This window comes from Crocodylus siamensis, chromosome 8 (assembly GCF_052110815.1).
Source record: "Crocodylus siamensis isolate JL-2025a chromosome 8, ASM5211081v1, whole genome shotgun sequence".
NCBI lineage: Eukaryota > Metazoa > Chordata > Crocodylia > Crocodylidae > Crocodylus > Crocodylus siamensis.
The window spans coordinates 7,021,702-7,038,611 of NC_143402.1; the positions used below are offsets into that span (position 1 = coordinate 7,021,702).

Genomic DNA, 16,910 nt, shown 5'->3' on the forward strand with positions numbered 1-16,910 from the left:
CATTCATTCCTGCCCAGGGCAGGGGGTCAGACTTGATGATCTGTTCAGGTCCCTTCTGACCCTAGAAACTATGAAACTATGAACCAGTACCACAAAAATGCATCTTCCTCTTCTTGGTTTCACAGCCTGGTGTTTGTCAAGACAGTGCTACTCACAATTGCGATGGCCATCATCTTATCTGATACATGGCTGTCTGAGTCCCTGGTCCTCAGAATAATTTCCAGTGGAAGATCAAGGATTGACTCCATCTCTCAAGCCAGGGGATTGGAGGAAAGAAAGGCCCATCATTGCGGGTGGCAAGAATATTAATATTAAAGGGTGAACAGGAGCACCCCCAATCTATTTTTTTTGTGCCTGCTACCCCACTCTCACAAATTCAGGGACCTATATTTAATCTTGCACTAAATGATATAAGCCCTTTCCAGAAACAAAGGGGATTTTCCCCTTCTAAATCAAATTTTAAAGATTTTCAGTCTCGGTACCTGGATATGCTGATGTGGCAGGAAGCTGCTCTGAAGCCAGCAACATCAGCACAAAGAAACAGGTTCTTTATCAGAGCTGTCCGTGTTGCAGAATGATGCCATTCCAGGCTCCTATGGAAGGGATCCTTTTTTAATTCAGTGAACAAAGATATGAATATGGCAATAAAATAAAACACAGTTAATTAACGTGCAGTATTGTAATATGAACCATGCAAGAATGAATTTTTCATTCAAAACAGTAACGCCAATAAAAATACATTATGGACTAAGTTGTGAAACAAATATATATTCATTCTCTTGGTGCCTTTTATAGTCCATTGAGCACAGTAGAAACTCTTGTCCATTCAAATAGGATTTTAATCAGGAACTTGATGTGAATACAAGTCATAGGCACTTACTTTTTACCTGGTAGCAACTCCGTGCCCAGAGACATCCCCCAGCCCTGGCAAACACCTTCTTCGTGCCACAAGCACCAATAAGTGACACATAAGGTTGTGCGCTAGGTCTTTTGCTGGGTCTTATAGATCCCCATTGCCCTTTCTCACAAAGCTACGCAAGGTGTCCCTGAAGTGTTCAGAGGAACTAGATGACCACATTCAGACAGTTCGCAGTTCCTACACCCACTGACAAGTTTTCTTGTACTTTCCTATATCCACTCCCTACCAGGATTAGCCCCCAAATGAAGATTTCCCCAATGGCTAATGATTTGGAGTAGGGAAACAGCTTCCACTTCTGACTACCTAAACCATGTCATCTTACAGGGGCTGATTTTTAGAAAGAGTGGCACACACTTCCACCTTTAGAAACATTACCATTTATTTGCTTCAATACCTGTTCTCCCCACATTGTTATAAAATTCTGAATGACCCAGGGCAATGGAGTCATTTTAGCCCTGCTCCAAGGCCAACTGAAGTCAGCAACAATCTTCCTATTAGCTTCAGTTGATTGTGGAATAGGACTTTAAGTCCTGAGTCTCCTGTCACTTATGCTATGGTATGTTAGACACAATCCCATTGAAGCCAGTGGAGGCATACCCAGACAATGCCAACGTGAACATAGTCAGAAAAGAGCTTTTATTGTCTATCACTCGACTGTTTTAGCCTCAAACATTTCTCCAGTGATTTTTTTTCTGGACAAATTATTTCTGACTCTGAACATTACTCTCCCACCTTCATATGAGTCAGTGATCACTTGACTTGGAGAAATGACAAAACAGATAAAACCACATCAGGAAGGACTGAGATTTATTCACCTTTTCACAAAAGGGAGCAGATAGCCAAACTGCTATACTTTTTTTCTTGCACAACTTTTTGGAGAAGTTTATTTCAAGCGTGGACCTGCAAGTCTCATACATATCATAGTCAAATGCTATAAGTCTATATTTCCCTCTGACATGATTAATTACATTAGTAAAGTTTTAAATGAATCCAATAATATGACAAGTGCAGAAATGACAAACCTGATTTCTAATAGAACAATTACCAAACAAAGTCTAGGGTATAAGAGCACTTGATGAACATTTGTTTCATTTTATGATATTGGAAGCTAGCTCATTGAAAAAAAAATTAAATATGCATTATAGAAAATTTCTCTGGAGCAGAATTTTTATGTCCATCGTTCAGTGTAAATGCTCTTCTAGGAGTACAAAATCACAGAGGCTTCATTTAGTTGAAATTCTTTCTGCGTATCCCAGGTTATTTTAGTCCTGGAAAAAAAAGATATGCAACATGTGTATCTGAAGACAAGACACGTTAGGATCTTCTCTTGACTGCACAAAGACCATCCACATGCCCATCATGTAAAACATACATGCAATCAGAGGTTTTATTCAAAATGTGCTATTCTGCCTGTACTTGGTATGAGTAATATCTCTGGTGTTAGTAGTGTGAGGCTTGTTAGCGTGGCACCTGAGAGCAAACCAGGCCGCCTACCTATATGCAAAACATACTATACCATCTATCTTACTGATAACATTCTGAGTTAAAACATAGGGAATGAGAGAATAAATCTTTCCTTAAATTAATCCTTGCATTTAAGATGGAGTTTTGCCTTCAACTTCATTGAGACCAGGATTTCACCCTAGGTATTTCAAGGGTCACAGATGAATGCCAAATAGAAAATATTATCCTCTCATATCCCCAAGGCAGCTCATGTTCTTGCAGTAGATGCTGGTGACATTTGAAAGTGGGTAACTAAAACTGACAGGGAAAGGTGAATTCATAGCCTGTTTATAATACCCAATAAAAAGAGCATGATCAGATTTTTTTTGTTGCTGTTGTTTGAAGTGGGCAATGTGTAACTTGCTCTGGGGATATGCATGGCTCTCATATTCTGCTCTTCTTCTATGAATTCATCTCTCATGGAGGTGACATAATTTGGCAGAGATTGAGAGAGAGTAAATGATCAGAAGCAGAATTTGTTGTGTATATCTGTAGGGAAAAATTTTGCATAATGCCTGTTTAGTTCCTAGTGAGACACAAGTTATGAGCCAAATTCAGTCTTTAGATGCATGAAATGTACTCTTTCTAAATATAATAGATGTCTTTATTCCCATCTGTAGGCTTTGCTAAAGTCTGGTTGAGCTAAGAAGTCTTTGACACCTGGCCCTGTAGCAGAAACTATAGTCTCAGGTTAGGCACTTGGGTTTCCCAGTATGATGGTGGTGGTAAAGACTGGGATTTACGAGATCTGGAGTTTGCCAAAAGCTTTATCCATGAGGGTAGCTGAGCCATGTACTCCAAACTCTTAACACTTAGTGACCTAAAACAAATCTTATATCTTCAAAGCCATGCAGCAGAATCCGTGGTCTGATAAGAGGTGTATGATTTAGGAACCTAACTGCAGGTAACTGGGATTGAACATTTTGACTTAATCATCATGTTGCCTCAGTTTCCCTACTGGTAAAACAGTGAATAAGGCTTCCTTATTTAAAATGTGTTAGGCAGCTATTTCTATTGTCTAAAGAAGTACCATGGCTATGAACACGCATGAAAAAAATTAGCAAATGCTAGTAAATGATAACAGTCAATGTCCATGCAAAAATGGTTTTCATGGACTCATAAGTGCATTAGAAGACAACTCATTCTTCCTTCATTTGCAAAACTGCCTTGTAGTTAAACAACCAACACATCCCTCTGTATGTCATCACCCTTCCCAGGTGACAGAACTGCAGATGAAGCATTAGTGCTTTTTATAATGATCTCTTGGGCTAATCGACTAAAAACTCCACAAGTGACGTTCAAGCGCCAGTATAAACAACAAGCTAGCAGACATCGTGACCTACACAAGGACCGCTGACTTTATCGTAAGTATAACTCAGAGCATTTCCAATGTCATGGTTACAACGTGATGGACTGCCATGCACCCATATTTGTTCTAAAAGGCAGTTTGGGTTCATTAGGGGATGCTCTTAGTGACAAACATCCAAGATAAGTCTAGGCAGTAAGAACAAACAGCAGCTTTTCCCAGTCTTAAACGCATGCCTCAGAAAGCCTGCCTTCCTCTGGCTAGTTTGACAGCTGGAATCACCAGAGTGGTACCCGTAAAGACTCTTTGTCACTCTCCCATTTCCTTTTCCTTCATTTCATTTTTACAGCAGAGAAATCATCAGGGAGTTTGTCACAGGCCAGTGGTCCTTGCACTTTCTTGTCATCCCCTGGTTATGCTGCCAGAGATTCTGCCAGCTGTGTTAATTAGATTGGCCTCTCTTTGCTTGGATGTAGACCGGGATTTTTAAAAGGGACCCATGTGATTTCAGTGGCCAAATCCCATTAAAAGGCAGTGGCTTTGAGGTCCTAATTCCTTTGTATGCTTTTGCAAATCCCAGCCTAACACCTGTTCATATCCTCCTCACTTCTTGGAGACATTCTTCTGCACTGATTTAATTGCCTAGATGCTTACCTCCTTCTCCTGAATATATTTTTTTCCCCCCAGGCCTGATTGCTGGTTGGCTTTCATCAGTCTTTCTTTCTCCCTCATCTGCCATTTTATTAATTTTTAAGTGGGCCAGTTCATTTCTACCACCGCTGCTCCTACATGAAGTGAATGACAGGCCTCCATGGAACCTCAGCAGGGCACTGACTGCCTCCCCGCCCCTTCCCCAATGTGGAGGTAGGAAGAGAAGCTGGGATTACAAAGAGAGCTGAAAAAAATCCAATAGACTTGTCTCTTCCAGCAACACACACTCACCCCAGAAAGTGCAATGTGCATCTTGCTGACAACTAACCCGTCCCTTTTGCTGATTACTTATACTAGTGCAAAATGCAAAGCACTATTCAATTAGTCTTAGTATAAATGATTAGACAAGGGACAGGTCTGCAATGAATGGGGTCTATGATTAATAGTGATGGCCCCTCATATGCTGCAGACAGCACTCTTCAAGAAGAATGGTTCAGCATTCAGGAAAACACTTGATTGAGGGTTTACCAGGCCATTCTTCTACAGCCCTGTGCAGTATCATACAAACATGGCATGCTGCCTTTCGTTGGTCACCTCTGTACTGATGCTTAATGCCCAAATGTCAGGCTTATCATTTTACATACACAAGGCTCATTTCTGATCTTCCTTATTCCCAGACTGTGAATCACAAGATAAAAGTGAGTAATGCAAGTTATCACATTGCCCTCCACTGTATAAGAATAGCCTGTAAACTCTAAATGCAATTTGCTTTCTAGGATGGGAACCAGTTTGGGTTTCCAAGTGCTATATCATTGACTTTGTCTTTTCCAGGGCCTAACCTCAGCAAGAGAGAACACAAAAGCAAATAGGAGACTGAGATGAGATCTGACTGCCAGTGTCATTCATCATGAAGTGAAGTGGAGAATTGGCAGGTACAATACATTAATGAATTTATGACCATTTTAAAGGTTAATAAATCTCCTTTTCTCCTCCCCACCCTCCTTCCAAGCTGCTGTAAATGATGTGAAATAATTGTTTTGACAGACTTATTTTTCCCCTAGACCAGATGTGTTGATCTCCCTTAGGTTCTTCTTACCAAAGTGACAGCAGATTTTAATCTTCCTGTGCCCACTTCAGCAGCTGTGCAAACATTTCATTAACATAAGAATGACAGTAAGTATCTGCTATAAAAATTGGGGGTGTCTTGTACATCTTAGTGTTAAATGCACAGAGCTTAATGATGTAAGTAGGCCCCAATTTCATGAATAAATGCATTTTGAAGCCCTTGCCGTCCATCCTAGAGGAAGCATATTTTCATTCAGAGAAACTGAATTTTTAGCCCCAGATTTTTTCATCCATACAGTGTCCAGGCTGTCTAAGAAGCATGGGAAAAAGGTTTGAAAGAACTAAGCAACTTTTTGACAAAAATCGGTATTGTTAGAAAGCCCTTTTATTCCATTTCCCATTTGCATAAAACTCAGGCTGCAGCAGGATGCATCTGCTAACCCTATCTAAAATAATATCAATGTGCTTTTATATATTATTCCCATAACAATGGGGAATTATCTCTGTCTTTGAGGTGATGCAGCTTTTCAATAGAGCTCAAAATTCATTTGCCTGCCCTCGGACGTTTGCAATATTTCCCTTCATTAGCCACGTTAGCACACAGCTGAGAATGCACTGAGTTAACTCACTTTTAATGGAGATTGCTGAATTCTTCCTTTTATTTTATGATGAGGATCGAAACAATCCATCTGGCTGCATAGTTAAGAATTTATTTGATAAATAAACGACAAATAAAAATCCACTTTGCTACAGACTCCCATCCAGGAGGTATTAAACAAGCTCTTAGGCAGCTAACACATTTCACACGCTGCAATCTGCACCCTCCATTCTCCGGCTGCTGCTCATAAGCCCATTTTGCACTGCTCGCTCCTTCCCTGCCTGCTCCCACCCCAGAAGCACCAAGTCAGAAAACTGAATGGGAAAACAGGGGTCTCACTGCTTCCTTTGGTCCTCTCCTTTTGGCCCTCATCATATATATATATATATATATATATGTTTTAGCAAGTGCTTCTGTCTTGCACCAGCTGTCGCCTCTGAAGCATACGCCTGGCTAGGAAAGCACACAAATGCCTTGTGAAGCCGATATATCTCATAATTCCACAATATGCTGGCAGGAAGTTGCAAGGCTTAAGAAACTGGCTCTATGCTTGCTAAGAGCCAAGTAGCTGCGAGGGTGCTTTGGGGCATTTCGAATGCGATATGCTGGTGGTTTCCAAACGGAAGGGGAGACAACAAATTTGCATGTGGAGGTCTGAAGTCTGTCTGTTCCACATTCATCATCTGGTTACCTGGGCCGTTCCCTTTGCAAGGGTGTTGCAAATCGGATCCGGCCACAGTCCCTCCGCTGTCTCCCTGACACGTAATCTGAGGCATCCAGCCACTGCGCTGCTGCTTCACGATGCACAGAGTCAAATCCTGCCCTCGGATGTCAGCACAGAATTGGCACTGTTCTGGTTTTCATCTCTCGCCGGCTGAGCTTGCGTATAACTCTCTCGTGAACAGCAGAGGGTCAGAGAGGATGGGGCCAGTTTTAGCCACCTTTATGCAACTTATAACTTCAAAACCAGAGAACCCCAAGGGGTAACCTGTCTTTGCAGCTGTGAAAGGCTAAGAAGCAATGGCTGCCTTGAGTTCCTACCAGCATCTCTCCTTCCATTACAGAAACAAGACCTCATCTATCCTCTGGTCTAACGTAGGCCACAGCCCAAGGCTTCTTTCTAACCTGTGCAATCTCCTTCTGACTAAAGATAGGCTATTGCCCAATTCAGAGGAAAGAGCTACAAATATCCGAGGGGTCAAGAGACTGGACTCTTCCTCTCACAAGCTCCATTCACTCCAGTCCCAGTGAAGGGAATCTAACTCCTCCAGCCAAAACAGCCTGAACAAAGCTAACACCAGCGAACTAGGATGGCTTGCTATACACTGTGCCTCAGTTGCCCCCAAACCCACTTACGGCTGTGACTGTGCCTCTTGCAGCTGTAACCATGCACAAAGGACTCAGCAGCGTCCTGTTCAATCAGCCATCCAAAAGAGAAGAAAGAGAGGGCGGGAGCGGTTTGTTTGGGGTGTGTTAGTAGTGGCAGGGGAGAGAGAGACCAGGAAAGGATCTGTTCCTGATCCCGATCAACCCTCACACTAGTTGAAAGTGCCATTATTGATCAGCTGTAGCCCGAATAAGAAGGGGATCAATCCCGAAGCAATGCACAAGTCTTTACAGCTTCAAGCAAAAAGCCAAGGTCTTTAGTTGGCAGATGTAACAAAATTCAAGGTCAGAAGAGGGTGGGCACAGAGCCCATATAATGTGCACAGACGAGTAGGTCAGACATACGCATCTGTCTCTGTGGAGCTGGCATAACTTTTATATGCCATAACACAGAAAGATAGCGAAAGCCCCAGCTCCACACTTACAATAGAAAGGGTTCAGAAAGGGAGGGCAACGGACTCTGCCTCTGGTGGGGGGGGGGGGGTTTCTCCCCTTTAAATTAATTTTTAACTACTCCTGAAAGGTGATAGACATCAGTCCACAGGGTTGTTGATCCCTCTCTTTTAATTTACAGACTAAGCATAGCAGAGGCAGTGGCAATACAAGTGTTCCTGGCCTTCTCCCTGTAGGTAAAACCGTCCTTGCAACTATAGTTGGAGAAAATTGACATGCGGGGTACCTTTGTGTCAGGGGTTGGCGGAATGACCCCCCCCCCCCCAGAAAAACCCCCCAGCGTTTGTTGAAAACAAATGACCTCACAACTTAAAACTTCCTGCGCGTGAAGTCATACTCTGCAGAAAAAGAGCATGTTGAGGAAAATCAGAAACTTGCAGAGGTCAAAAAAAGCACTCAGTCAAATCTGCCTCCCGAAGAAATTGCAAAGAGAAAACAGCATTACACATTTCTTGTAGCCTTCTTGGACAACGTATCAACTCTCTATTTGCTACCAGACTGTGTTCTGCTGCAGAAGCCAGACCCCTGCCCTGGATTTGAGCAACACCAATGTCTGGGAAATCTAGATCCGCATATTGCAGCTCAGGCACCGCCATCTAGGGAGCACAAGGCATGTATAGGCTATATGGTGGTTTCAGGGGTGAGATGGTCCGGGACACCTCAGCTTTGGAATAGGCCTAGGAGTTGCTGTGTTTCAAAGCCATTATTCTGAGTCTGAGTTGTAACTCTGGTCCTGCTTCCTCCTTGTACCCAGCAGGTAGTTATTTACTGCCAAACTCTTCTTGCAAGATATTGCTATTCCAACCATATTTTGGCCAAGCAGTAAAGGGCATGTTCAGAAGCTAAGCAGACTGCTTATTGGAGCCCACTGAAAATCAAAGCTTTCTTCCTTCCAGATGCATCTCTAAGCTGGAATATGGTGCAAGCAAAGCCAAAGCGCATAGGCGAGAGGTGCTTCTCTGCCTTTACACCCAAGGCTCATCTCAGAGGCAGGGAAGGACCATTATTAGGTGCCACATCCCAAATAGGATCTGGAACCCATTGTTAGGCATTGGGAGAGAGTTCAGTACCATAGACTGGGCATCGAAACAGCTTGTACACTGGAAGGCAGATGCTTAAGCCACCTTGCTCAATATGCAGCTTCCTATAGCTTGCCAATATAACAACACCAAGGACAAGGACTGGATCCACGGTTGGAATTATGGGGGGAGCTGAGCCCCCCATAGGAGATAACCCCCAACACGCACAACAGCCCAAAGCCCATGTGCTACCACGCACAGCCCTTGGCCCACCACATGCCTGTCCAAGCAGCCCAGGAGGCAGCACTGGTAGCTCCTTCCCGCTGCCACCACCGCTGGCCCCAGCCCTGCAGTATGCAAGGACCCATGCACACAGCCCTGACCCCCGCCAATTTTTTTTGCAGACCCCCCACCGAGAGTTGATGTGTAATTCAAACTCTGACTGAATCTCAGACTTTAAGCCTACACCCTTTCTTCCAAAGGGCAGAGACTGAGTCCTCCTAAAACACAGTTCCCAAGAGAGGATATAGGAAGGCCTCTCTTCTGTACAATAAGTGTATAGTTAGAGCATGTGAGAGATTGAAGTTCAACTCTCTCCTCTGCCCCAGGGAACTACCACCTTCCAGGAGAGCACCCTAGCCACCAGGCTCAAGGCAAGATTCCCTGGGAAAGAGTGAACAAACAACAGGGAGCTTCTAGATGTTCACTTAAATGTGCACTGGGATCTGATCCCTAATCCCAACGATCATTCCTCCTGCCAAACTACCAAAGCACCTAAATCGTGCTTTAGGGAGCATAGTTTAGCTCACGAGAGGTCTGTATCACACTAATTAAAGAAACTTGTGAAGCAGAACTACTATTCAGTGGAAGGCATACACACCCTTCAGTGGCCAAGGAACTAAAGCTCCAGAGACATCCATCTCATGGAGACAACTTATTAGTGTAAATGTGCAAAATTGTGGTTTGAAGTGTTAGCAGAATGTGCAGGTATTACCAGGTACTACCTGACAGTGGTTGCAACATGAATGCTTTGGCTACAGCTGGCAGGATAGAAGGATCGAGACAAACTGAAGATGTGAGATACCCGCTGTACGACCATCCCATAGCACCCACCCCCACAATGCCACACCCAAGGAGGAGACATAACTACAGACATGGAATGACAGCTGGAAAAAATACCTGACAGTGAAAAAATGTACGTTCCAGCAGCCAAGTCCTTACCACTTGGGGCTGATGAACCATGGCAAAGGTGAAAATGTCTCAACTACTTATGCACCAGAGTTGGACGGTCCAAGGGACTAATGAAGAAGTGGGACTAGGTCATGGGTTCAGTCATCTGTGCCTGTGGCACAGAACCTCAGACTATGCAAGACCTGCTGCAATGCCCACTGCTTGAAGGCATTGCAGTACGATACAATATACATGTACGATGAAAGATCTTGCAAAGTACAATAAAAGAGCACAAGTATGAATTTAAAAAAAAATGGTTAACTGTGGTGTAGAGACATGAGAAGAAGAACTGTCACTTAAAGCTTCTGAAAACCTGGCAGCAATATGCAGGCCCAGTGACCCAAACTGGGGCTCAGTTTCTCCTGTACCAGGGGACCAGGTGACACTAACATCCACTCCTCTACTTTAAGGCTAAGTACAAACAGTCAAAAAGCTTGAGACTAAGTTCATTCAATCTTTGCAGATTAGTCGAAGCTGTGTAGATTGAACTGATAAGCAAGTGAACAGACATTCATTTTTGATTTTGGAAATGCAGCCACATGCCTGCAGTGGCCCAGGGCAGAAGCTGGGGAGTGCTAAAGTATGCCTCCCTGCTGGCTGCAGCAGACCCCTTGGACCAAGGCTATCCCACCCACCCTGTAATTGGTGGTTGTGTGGGAGAGGTGCAAAGCATCCTGGGATGCTGGGGGACTGTGAGTTAACTTGAATCTAGAGGGGAACTGGGACAGAAATTCAATAAACTGATTTAACCTAAATCAGTTCAGTCTGATACTACATCCATCCGGGTTTACCTTAAACCAGTTTCAGCTATTTTGAAAGCAGTCCATGGGCACTGAACTTCTGTTGGGTTACAGTTTTGAATTGGTTACCAATCACTTATACCAGTTTATGTATAATTTCTGTCCCCCCTAGGCTATATGTAAGACGAACATGTTAACATTGGGAGGCAGTGTCACAAGGATGCACCTTGCAAGCTCAAAATAGAATTCTCCATCCCATCCTGTGAATGGAGTTGACCCATGAGGACTAGCATTTTTTATACTTGGGGTGAGGTCAGGGACTGGGGAGCACCAAAAGTCTTGGCACATCATAGGTAAAGGAAGTTATAGAGAGACAATTTGTATTCAGTAGATCATGTGAAGTTTCAAATAGCTTTTTCACACACAGTCCTGTAAAGTAGAGCAATGCTTGCTGCCTACTACCAGAGTAGTGTCAATCAGGACTTTCCACTTGCTTGTGACCTTCCAGAATAGGTACTATTTTGCTGAAATGAAAACTATTACAGAATACATTATGCAAACACTGTAGCATCTGAATAGCCCTGAATGCCTACTGAAGGCCAATAAAAAGGAAAGCAGGTGTTTGCAGCCTAGATTCCTTTTCACTGAAGCAGCAAAGCACTACAATTTTGCATTACCTTTAAAGAGAGTGATAAAAACATACCTTGAGTTCTAGCCTTAAAAGAGGACAGCAACGGGAGGAAATTTTGAAGTTGTAATTATGCGCGAGAGCTGTGAAAACATTTTCTCAAATAATGAGAAATCTCTCCTCTCATCTTACCACAGCCTGCCATAAAATCTTTGTGCAAAATTTCCATGCATTTGAATGCAAGTGCTGTGCCCGGCTTAGTGATAGGTTGTGGTTTGTAGAGAGGACAGGAAATTGCTGATTTAGATTTCAGACATTTTCCCATAACTGAAAAGCCATCTTCTTTGGCCCCTCCTTTTAAAAAAAAAAAATCATCCTTCATTGAATGCGGTATATCTTTAACTTTTACCCCACGATTGTCTTACGTTGGACAATTTTATGTCTTTCCTCTATATCTAATGAGGAAGAGAAGTGAAACACTCCAAAAATAGCTGTTAAGCTATTTTTCAAACCTCCTTCTTTGTCTTCTACCAATTACTTGTCACTGGCTCCTCTAGGAGAACCACCCTCCATAATCTCAAGTGAGTCAGTGATGAGTGAATTTACTGGATACCGACTGATTATTTTGATCACAATAAATAATACTGAGTATTATTGTTGTCCTTTCCATCACTAATTGCCAATCAAATTTTATTTTTAGTGTGTGATTGTAAATCCTTTTCTCTCTTTAAGGGCTTTTTCGCTCATCAGGCTTATGCTGTGGGGATCAACATAGTTTAAATCCTTACATGCATATCCTCTCCACAGCTTTCAGTGAAGAGCAGAGCCTAGACAGGAGGAGGAGCAGGGTGGAGGATTGGTGCCTGGGGAATAGTCCACCACACATCTTTCATAGCACTAAGAATGCCAGGCTAGGATCTACCCTGAGTCCTAGTTCTCACTGGGATTGTAAAAAAGGTGGTTTCTCAATCCTCGTCAAAGGAAATTGTCCACATTGCAGCACTGGCACAAAGCAGAACATGAATCAATATGAAGAGAGGAAACATATTCCTACGGCTTCCAGATTGAATGACAGATTTTTACCTCCTACATGCTGAGAATGGTGGCTTGAATTCCCAACTTCAGCAGAAGCTGAGACATTGATGAGTTTATTTTAGCGACTAGAGCTGTTTCTCACATTATTAAAAATAAATCATGGAGGGATTGAGAGTTATTTGTAACGTTTACCATTAAAAAAAAAGTGTCTCTTTTTTCAAGTGTTAACACTGTAGTGGTCAATTTTCCTTTCATTCATCAAAATAAAGCTTCTGACAACATGTGTTAAGCAAATACAAATCTCAGCTTGGTAAGAGGTTCTAATGACTACATCACAGAAAATATACACCTATTTTCAAAGGGAGTGTCTCACCCTTAGGAAACCAGTTAGGAAAACAAGATTTGAAGAATGCTTAAGTATCTTAGCATCCTGAGTTGCTTTCCTTTGAACCCTTCTACTACCACCATGGGCTCAAACCCTTGGCTTCTCATTACCAAGCTTGGACTTTCACCCATTCCACCCATTTTTCCCACCTGATTCATTGTAATTACAGCTGGCTGACCAACACCTGATCTGAAATTGATTGTATATAAATTCAGAGTGATTTGGGATAAATTCAGAGTGATTTGGCATTTGCTGAAGTCTCTGGGAAGTGACTATTCCAACAGGCTGCCATGCACTGTTCTCCTGCGAGAGTCACTGCTTTCCCAAGAGAAACCACAAGTGTACAGATGTGATCTTAACTTTTATTTGATTCTGCACACAGTCCGTCAAAGTATATATACATCTGAGGAATAATATGAATCAGGGAATTCACAGCTACCTAAGGACAGAGCCTTTCACTTTTAGGTTATTAATTCAACTTCTGTTGCCCTTCTCACTTTACCTGTCTTTTCTATGTAGAAGGTAAACTCTCTAGGGCATGCACCAGCTCTCACAACATATACCTATGGCACCTAGAAGAATAGGCTCCTCGTCTTAATTGGAGCATCCCAAAATAAAACACAACAGGAAACATAAAGGTTTCCAAATCGCACCAGGATTCAGGTGCACAAAAGAGACTTTAAAAAATCCCCAAATTATTTCCATTCCCTTCATGTCTAAGCCTTAACAACATAAAAATCCAGCACAGATTTGCAAGGGAATAAAGTATTTGCATGAAGAAACCATTTTTGCTTTACAGTATCCTAAAAGATGCAGCTACAGTCTTTACAAATACTACTAATTTCCCCTAGATAAAAGCATTCAGTAGTGCTTTCAGAAAATTTAGGTTTAACTACACAAAAGCTTTTGACAACTTGCCTTGGAAAAGAAGTTGAGGGAATATTTATTTCTTATTTTTCTTTAGATACATTATTTTCTTCTACTGGGAAGTCATCAAACTGAGCACAGAATAGCAACAAAAGCAGCTACTAACAGCACTGAAAGTATTATTCCTTGTTTTCAGCATCTCAAAAACCTCAGTGCTTCCTTCTTCATAAGGGAGATTTCATAACCTTCCTCATAGGTTGTCTCAATTTAATAAGAGTAAACAGGTTAAGTTTTGATTTCAAGGTCTCAGGAAACCACCAGAAAAAAACCTGTATGTCCTTCCTTAATGGATTGTTTAACAGGCTCATAAGATGTTATCTTTTCACACTTTTAACATACCCATTCCACTAAAAACAGGTAAAGAAAGCAAAATGAAAACCATGATAAACTTGCCATTTGTTCTACTGATTTTTACTTCATTAGTTGTAATTTTGCCAGTCGAAATTCATAAACCTTCAACAAATATTTTTGGTTAAAAAAAACCAGACCAACCAGTCAATACGTGTTCTGATTCTAGCAAGTCCTTAAACTAAATCACTATTCTTTTTCTTACAGCTGGGATGTTTCCATCCAAGATTTCCATTTTAATGTCCACAATTTTTGAATCTGCATGGGAGAGTTGTACCGATGGGACCTATGCCCCTATCCTGCCACAAATATTAATGAATAGGAAAAAAATGAATGAACCCCCATTGTCTTGAATATTCCTGTTCTCTATAGAGGCTAATATAATTATTCAACAGGCAATGTACAAAATCCAGCTTTTAATATCTGGAGTTACCAAGGTGAAGGAAGAAGCAGTGCTATAGCAAGGGGCGGGGGGCAGCAGGGTGACCGCCGTGTGTGCTAAAGCAAAGGGGGGGCAACAGGTACTGTCCAGGTGGGCTGGGGCATGGGACGGAGCTGAGAGTGGCTTGTTTGGGGGAAGGGATGGGGGGACAGTGCCTGTTGGCAGTTCCCATTGCTGCATGCACTCCTGGGCAAGCATAGCGGGGCATGTGCCCCCCCCCCCGGATCCATGCACAGGGTAAGGGTGGCGTGCCACTCTAGGCTTTGCTCCGGGCACCAAACTCCCTTGCTATGGCACTGGGAAGAAGTATCATTCAAAGCGAACAGAAGATCCCCAAAGCCATCCTAGTGCAGAGGACAAGGTGGCTCAAGGAGAGCCAGATCCAACGAGAAAGTACATGGGGGTACACAAGTTCTCCTTTAAGAAAGTGTATCTAGTGGGCTGCTTCCCAGTTAATAAATTGAGCCAATTCATGGTGTGATGAACAGAGCACATCTCCAAAACTAATGCTTTCTTCACTCCTTCCATTCCAGTTCTGCTCTGCTGTAGCAATGTGCGTCTGAGAGAGAGGCAGAAGGTGGACAATTTTGTGTAGTTTTGTGTGAGATTATGTTTGAACAGAGACTTTTCTCCCTCAAATTCTTTTCCCCTTCATAATAAAAGGCAGGATTTTAGACCACAATTCATCCATTGAAATGCCACAATCAAATGTTAGCACTAAGTGTTGTAATTCATTTACTCGTTGTAATTTCCTGTCATTCAGAAACACTGTGAAAAAGATAACTAAAAAGCCACGAACAGTAACAACTAATCTTTGTACCACAAGCACTGGAAAGTACTTGACATACACTAGAAATGGCTGGTGAAATTTTTGTGAACTTTGGCCATTATGTAAAGGCCACATAATAACTCATACGCGGTAGCTGCAGCAACAAAATGACAGCTGAAACAGAAGGTCCTTTCTCAGAGGGACTCAATCCATTAATGCTCAGGAAACCAGCAGTAGTGTGAAAATATAAGCCAGGTGTTGTCATTGGTGACTTGCCTCTCATTAGAATAAATACAAACTAATTTAGAAAGCAAAGATACAGACACATTAACAATAGTAGAAAACTTTTAAGCTTGTCAGGACAATCCAGACACTTCAAAATATGGACAAATATTTAATCAACAGTATCTATTTCAAAGGCAGAATAGAAGACATATTTCTACCCAGTGCGAGCACAGAGGTTTCCATCAGTGAACGTCAAGTGTCACCATCGCTCTTCTCCACATTCCTCCCTGATCCCAGATTAAATGCATCTTAAGAAACAGAAGCTGTCCCACTTCCTGAAACATGCCTCAGAGCAGACAAGGCCAGTGAAAGGCCAAGAGCTACAGTGACATTCAGCCTAGTAAATAGTATTAATATCCAAACTGGATATAATTGTGTGAGTGTGGCATTGCTCCCCAACTGAAGAGCTCGAGACGATTGACACATTACATACACACACACACCCACACAACGAGGGAGCTTTGTAGGGTTAAACCTCAGTACTGATGCAGAAATGATTATCAATACTAATTATCACAAGTGATTCTTCTGTTTTAAGCCATTACAAATGGACTTATCTTTTTATTGAATTGAAGAGATACTGGCAATAACTGTGTTTCAAGATGCTTTCTGCAGCTTATTTACTCCTATGAACTGTTCAAGCTACGGATATTACTAACACATTTGCCTCCTGTCAGCCAGAGACAGGTTCCTAAGCATCTAAAAATAGTCTCTTTGAGTATGCTTATATGGACGTAAAAATTGAATTTAAGAACTCGTATCTTGCTTTAACTTTTTGCGCTGTTCTCCTTTATACTGGATTTTGGGAGATACATTTATGTGATTTGTTTTATGGGAGTACTTATAAGACTTGATAAAGGCAAGTTGCAAATGTACAGAAAAAGATGGATTTTAAATCTAAGCCAATCAGTCAACACCAGCATGATTGTCTAATCAGGTCTCTCTGCCATGGAGATGGGTTATGTCAATCTAAACGCTTTCTAAGAATGATCAGGGATACTGCATCAGCAGAAATCATCAATGTGGGATTTAGTCACGCCCACACTTTACAAGAAATAAGCCTCAGTAGATATTGTGAGAGGCTCAACTAACAGTATGATAGCTTCTTTTAAGCTCTTTAAAGTCTTCAGCCTTAAAGACTTCCAGAGAAACACTGTTGGTTGGAAAGTATTCGGTAGGAGGATTTTTTTCGCTTTCAAAATTCATGTTTCCTCTTCAAAG

General features: G+C 42.1%; 1 long non-coding RNA gene across 1 annotated transcript in view; it reads right to left on the bottom strand.

The window, feature by feature from the left end:
- Nucleotides 1-2,063: 2,063 nt before the first annotated feature.
- LOC149858037 (uncharacterized) overlaps nt 2,064-16,910 on the bottom strand; it is a 221,423-nt gene continuing 206,576 nt past the window's right edge. The window contains exon 5 of the long non-coding RNA XR_016444023.1: nt 2,064-2,187. This is a non-coding gene — a long non-coding RNA (uncharacterized LOC149858037). The remainder of the gene's footprint in view (nt 2,188-16,910) is intronic.